Below are 6,000 nucleotides of genomic sequence, written 5' to 3' on the forward strand. Positions count from 1 at the left end.
GTCAGAGAGCGATGCAGCCTATGTGGGTATTTCATGCATGTCTCAATATTGGCCTGGAGATTCATGCTACTCTGCTGAGAGTGAACACTCAGTCGTCATGTCATGTCAATAAAGAGAGTTCGGCTGAGAACATAACACGGGAAATACTAGGCAAATTATGCATTAATTAATAATGCTAATAAAATTCACAGAATATTTGGGATTGCTGTTGCACGCACCATTCTGGGTGAATCTTGTGTATTTATTGAATTGCTTCGAATAAATAAAGTGAAGTGGTTTTCTGCACTCATCATTTCTTAAATGGCTTTTCCTTTTGCAGGGTGACAGCGCATAAAAATACTAGTTTTATAATTTTAGCCCTAAACTAAAATCCACCATCAACATTAAGTCCCCTGCCTAGCACGTAATGGTTGCACTATTGCGGGGTAGGTATTAGATGATGACAATTTGAATACTAGAACGATTAAGTTAAAGTAAATAAATATTTACTGTAGAGATGAACGCCACCCTACGCCTCAAATGTCCCGGAGCTATTCAAATCATTCCCTTTTAGATATCCAGCAGCCTTTCCGACTTTGATTAGGGTTTGGAAGAAAACACGACTTGGTCGGTGTTGAATCCTTATTTATCGGATAAACCTTGACGTAGCCGATTTGGTCTTACTTTAGGGTTTCCTTGACATACATGTACATTTAGGGATTTAAAACCTCCCTTTATCGTTTCGTAACAGGGTTTTCTTGCAAAAACTCCATCTTTTCATCATGTCGAACAGCAGTGGATCGTCTTCTTCATACCAACCAGGCTCTTCTGCTAAATGTACACGACTTGCATCCGAGGTATGATTCCGAACCATCTCTTTATTTCAAAGATGTTACTTTTTCCTTTATTTTACTTATGCTATTTTTATTTCAGTGTGAACGAATCCCCGAGCTTCGCGATGGCTCCCCTGCTCGTATCCTCCAAGTTAATAAGATCATACCGGTTCGTTCTTCTTTTTTTTTCGAATAATTGTTTGTTCTTCACGATCAGGTTAATAACCCTCCTCTCTTGCAGAGACATCCTTCTGGAACATGTGTGATAGTGATTGATGATGACGACCTAAACAGTCCTCCCCCTTCAAAATCAAACACGCCTACCCCCGCGGACCTTGAAGACGCTGATCTGGGTATCTTTTCTTATGAATATCCAAACGTAGGTCTTTCATTTGATATTCATATGAAATGTTTATCTTCCAGTTATCGAACTGTTGGTGGATTCTTAGTGCGGAAGGAGTTTGTGCCTTTATACACAAAAGTATGGAGGAAGTATGGCCACATCGCAACCAGGAATGTAGTTCGACACTGTTCATCTTCTTTGGTTACCACCATGAACTGCCTCCTTCCCATGATTGTTGAGATGGAGAGCATCTCTATTCGCAACGTTGCTGAATCAAACATTGAAAAGTGGGAAAATGTGGTGTCTACCTGCGAATCCATGGAGTTCAATGTGAGCTGGTTGCGGCAGCGTCTTGACGTCATCAAAGTCAATCGAGATGGTATCCTCGTGAATGTAGTTCCTGCTGCGAAAGCTATCTTTGAGGAGGAGAAGGCTCTATCTGCGTAATCGGAGAGGGTGGAGCAGGCGATCCAAAACTTGAAAAATAGGACAGAGAGGTACCAAGATAGACTGAAGATGATGCTCTCGAGGGATTACAACTTGTTGTACGGTCTCTTCTGAGTCACACTCCTTTATTGTTAATGATGTTTGCTTGTCTTTTTTTTTTTTTTGAACATCGTTTTTGAGAAATGGATTGCATTGGTCTTTGGTAGGCAAAGGGAGTTTTACATTGATGTATTTAATAAATTGATAATTCAAACGTGTAATGAATGAAAAATGCCTGTATTGTCATGTCATGAGACAACGGGCATCGAGGCAATGCTCAAGCATGGTACGCCTTGAGCCATTTTCCATTAATGATTGCTTCCAGCTTGCCTCCATCCACCTTAATAATCTTGTAGTAGCCGGTACTGTAAGCCTTGGTGATCACATAGGGACCTTCCCATTTTGGAGAGAACTTTGGTGCAGACATGTCTTGCTGAATGTGCTTGGCCGTCTTTAAGACCAAATCTCCAACTTTAAAAAAAAATGGCCTTACAGTCTTGTCGTATGCTCTGGAGATCCTGTTTCTGTACGCCTGAATATGTTCTTCTGATTTTCCTCTTTTGGAGTCTAAGGTATCTAACTCGGCGATCCTGGAGTTTGACGCTTCGGCTTCATTCCAGTGGACCCCACTTGCTGCTGCAATCCTGGCTGAAGGGATCTTGATTTCTGCTGGGAGGATCACGTCTGCGCCATAAACAAGTGAATAAGGAGAAACTCCCATGTAGCTTCTAGGTGTTGTCCGATACGCCCATAGCGCCATCGGCAGTTGTTCGTGTCATTCTCTGGGATTGGCATGCACTGTTCGACTGAGAATTCGAATTAGTGTTTTGTTGATGCTCTCAGCTTGTCCGTTTCCCTGGGGGTAATAAATGGTGGAGAAGACTTGTTTAATTCCATGTCCCTCAAGCAACTCTCGTGCTTGTTTGTTGACGAAGGGAGCGTCGTTATCATTGATGATATGCTTAGGCACACAAAATCTACAAATAATGTATTCTTTAATGAAATCCGCAATCGTTGCTCCTGTAGTTCCTCGTAGAGGAATGTCTTCAACCCATTTGGTAAAATATTCTGTCGCAGTTATGATATACTCGTGCTGCTTTGATGACGGTGGATTGATCTTCCCAATAATGCCAAGTCCCCAACTATAAAATGGCCATGGACTACTTATCGAGTGTAAAGGAGTGGAAGGTGCGTGAACGAGGTTTCCATGAATTTGATATTTTTGGCAGCTTTGAACAAATGCAGCTGCATCATCTTCCATGGTCGGCCAATAGTATTTCTCGTGTATCTGGAGAAACAGTTTCTTCTTCCCTTGATGTTCCCCTTCATGCATTTCTTTCAACATAATTGGCATCTCTACCTCAGCCAGGCACCGTAACAGATCGCCTCCAAAGCTTTTGCGATACAGGATCCCTTCGTGAAATACGAATCGTTTCGCCTTTTGCTTCATCTTGATAGCATCCTTTTGACCAGCACGAGTTACCCCATCGCGGATATAGATAATATACGGTTATCTCCAGTCCCCAGCATGACTTATGCTAAAAACCTCTAACTGATGCGGCGGCACTTGACAATTAGAGCAAGACTTTTGGAATAAACGAGACTGAGTTTCCATTTCTGGCCTGTAATAGCCCAGGCATTGAAGACGGCGATAGAGCGTCACCACCAATGTTTGTCCTCAAATTTTATCGTGAACGCGGTTAAGCTGTAGCTGTGCTTATTCATCTCCGAGACATCTTGATAGGGAACCATCCGGGTTTCGATGATATAGCATACCATGAAGCATGAAGAAGTTCTGCAGGGTTTTGAGACTGACCTTTCCTTGAGAAAGCGATCTGCTGAGCTCTTGAATGATCGGAGTTCGCCAATCGCAGGTTCCAGTGTCTTTGCATTGTGAAAGCCATGTTGATTCTACCGTTCTCCTCTTCACTGTCAGGGTTTTTTTCAAGCCTTCGAACTGCAATTTGGATGCCAGCGTGGCTAAAAAATCTGCGTGTCTGTTGTTGTTGTGACCAAGATGGGTTATGGTTGCATCAGCAAAGTAGTTTAGTAACCTTTGCGCCTCTAATCGGTACGGGGCCAGTGTTACCTCCTTCAACGCATAGACTCCATTCATTTGATTAACTAGTAACTTAGAGTCACCTCTTATTTCCAGGCGTGCAACCCCTGCTCGTTTGGCTAATGACATTCCTATGAGGAAGGATTTATACTCTGCTGAACTGTTGGTGCATTGAAAGTCCAACTTGAAGGAGTGCGAGAAGACTTAACCGGTTGGAGACACTAGGACCACGCCTGCCCCTCCAGTGTCATTGCTAGGGGTGGAAGAGCCATCAAAATATAACAACCATGCTTCTTCTTCGACAACGGAGATGTCTAGAAATTCTCCAGGAAGGTCCTCGCGTAGTGCAACAGTGCCTTCCCCGGGGAATGCTGCTAGCAAATATGCAACTGCTTGTCCTTTTATATATCTTGGTGATGTGCACATTATGTCTAATTCTGACATTTGGAGAAGCCACTTGGCCGACCTTCCCATCAAGACCGGTTTTGAAAGCAGAATTTTCGTAGGATCAGATTTAGATATAAGCACCAACTTGTTGGATAGCAGATAATGTCTGAACTTCTGAATAGAATGAATTAGAGCTAAGCATGCCTTTTCTGCCTTGGGATATCTGAGTTCAGCATCTCTCAATATTCGACTGAAATAATATATAGGATGCTCGATTCCCTCCGTCTTCTTGAGCGAGCAAAGCCCCGACGGCGGTATCACTAAAGGCAGTGTAGAGGCATATCGGCCTTCCTTGGAAGGGAGACTTCATGATGGCTGGAGATGACAATATTCGTTGAATCTTCCGAAACGCTTCATGTTGTAGTGCAGTCCAGACGAAACTTGCTCCTTTCTTCAGCAAGGGGGTGAATGAAGCAACGAGCTGGGCTAAACCAGGTATAAAACGTTGAATGTAGTTCACTTTACCCATGAAGCTTTGGATCTCCTTTACAGTCCGCCGCGGCGTCATCGTGAGGATAGCTTGTATGGGTCCACTGTGATCCCCTCAGCAGTTACCTGGAATCCTAGAAATTTGCCTGAAGAAACACCGAAAGCGCATTTCAAAGTATTCGTCTTCAATTTGTATTCATGGCACCTTTCAAACACTTGTCGTAGGACTCCTGTGTGGTCCGCCCGAGCTTTTTATTTGACTACAATATCATCCACATAGTCTTCAACTTGCTTATGCATCATGTCGTGGAAGATTGCCGTCATAGCGCGTTGATACGTTGCACCGGCATTCTTTCAACCAAATGGCATTACAGTATAGTAAAAATTTCCGAGTGGAGTTCGAAAAGTTGTCTTACTTGCGTCATGCTCATACATCCTTATCTGATTGTAGCCGCTATATCCATCCATGAAGGAGAACATGTTGTGTCCGCTGGTGGCATCTACTAGCATGTCGATGTTAGGTAGAGGAAAATCGTCTTTGGGGCAGCATCTGTTCAAGTCTCTGAAATCCACGCAACATTTGATCTGTCCGTTTTTCTTTTTCACTGGAACCACATTAGCCAACCAGGTTGGATGATGAATGGGTTTAATGAAGCCAGCAGCTAACAACTTCTGAATCTCAGTCTTGATTTGCTCTTCCACCTCGTGCCTGAATTGCCTCGGAGATTGTTTGACTGGCTTGGATCCAGGTATGACATGTAGATGATGGGTGACCAATTTTTCATCTAAACCGGGCATTTCTTCATACGTCCAAGCGAATATGTCCTGGTATTCTTTGAGAAGTTCCACGAGCTTCGTGCGTTCATTCGTACACAAGGTTGAGCCGATGGAGATAGGCCTAGAAGATTCCTCATTCCCGATGTTAACGATTTCGAGCTCATCAGTTGTGGAGTTGGTGCCATCTTGCAGTTGTCGTGGAGCATCTAGCACTTCTTCTCGTGGCTCGTCGTTGTTTTAGCATTCCGTTGGGCAGAGAGACTGGGTAACAGTCTCCCCTGCTAATTGCTAACATCAGCGTTGATACACGGTTTTCCTTTTTGGTCACGATTTGCCACAAAAGTTCGTTCCTTCTTACTGTGAGCGCGGGCCGCGGCTTTACATGATGAAGAAGGATTGGGACGCCTTGTCAGCAAAGATGCATCATGGGGCTTAGCCTTCAACGATGCAAGTCGGTCCTCCTCCTGGATTGACGCCCACGTGGGGAGTGGGATGCAATGAACCTTGTCTGATTTTTCGCGCGGAGCTTCTTTTGGTTCAAACAATTCCATTCCACATATTGGTGCCTATGGAGACAATGATACAGGAATACGAACGACTTCTTTATTCAGCATAGTCTTCAGGCATTGGTGATACGTCGAGGGGAC

The sequence above is a fragment of the Papaver somniferum genome, chromosome 3 (genome assembly GCF_003573695.1).
Source record: "Papaver somniferum cultivar HN1 chromosome 3, ASM357369v1, whole genome shotgun sequence".
In the NCBI taxonomy this organism is placed as follows: domain Eukaryota; kingdom Viridiplantae; phylum Streptophyta; class Magnoliopsida; order Ranunculales; family Papaveraceae; genus Papaver; species Papaver somniferum.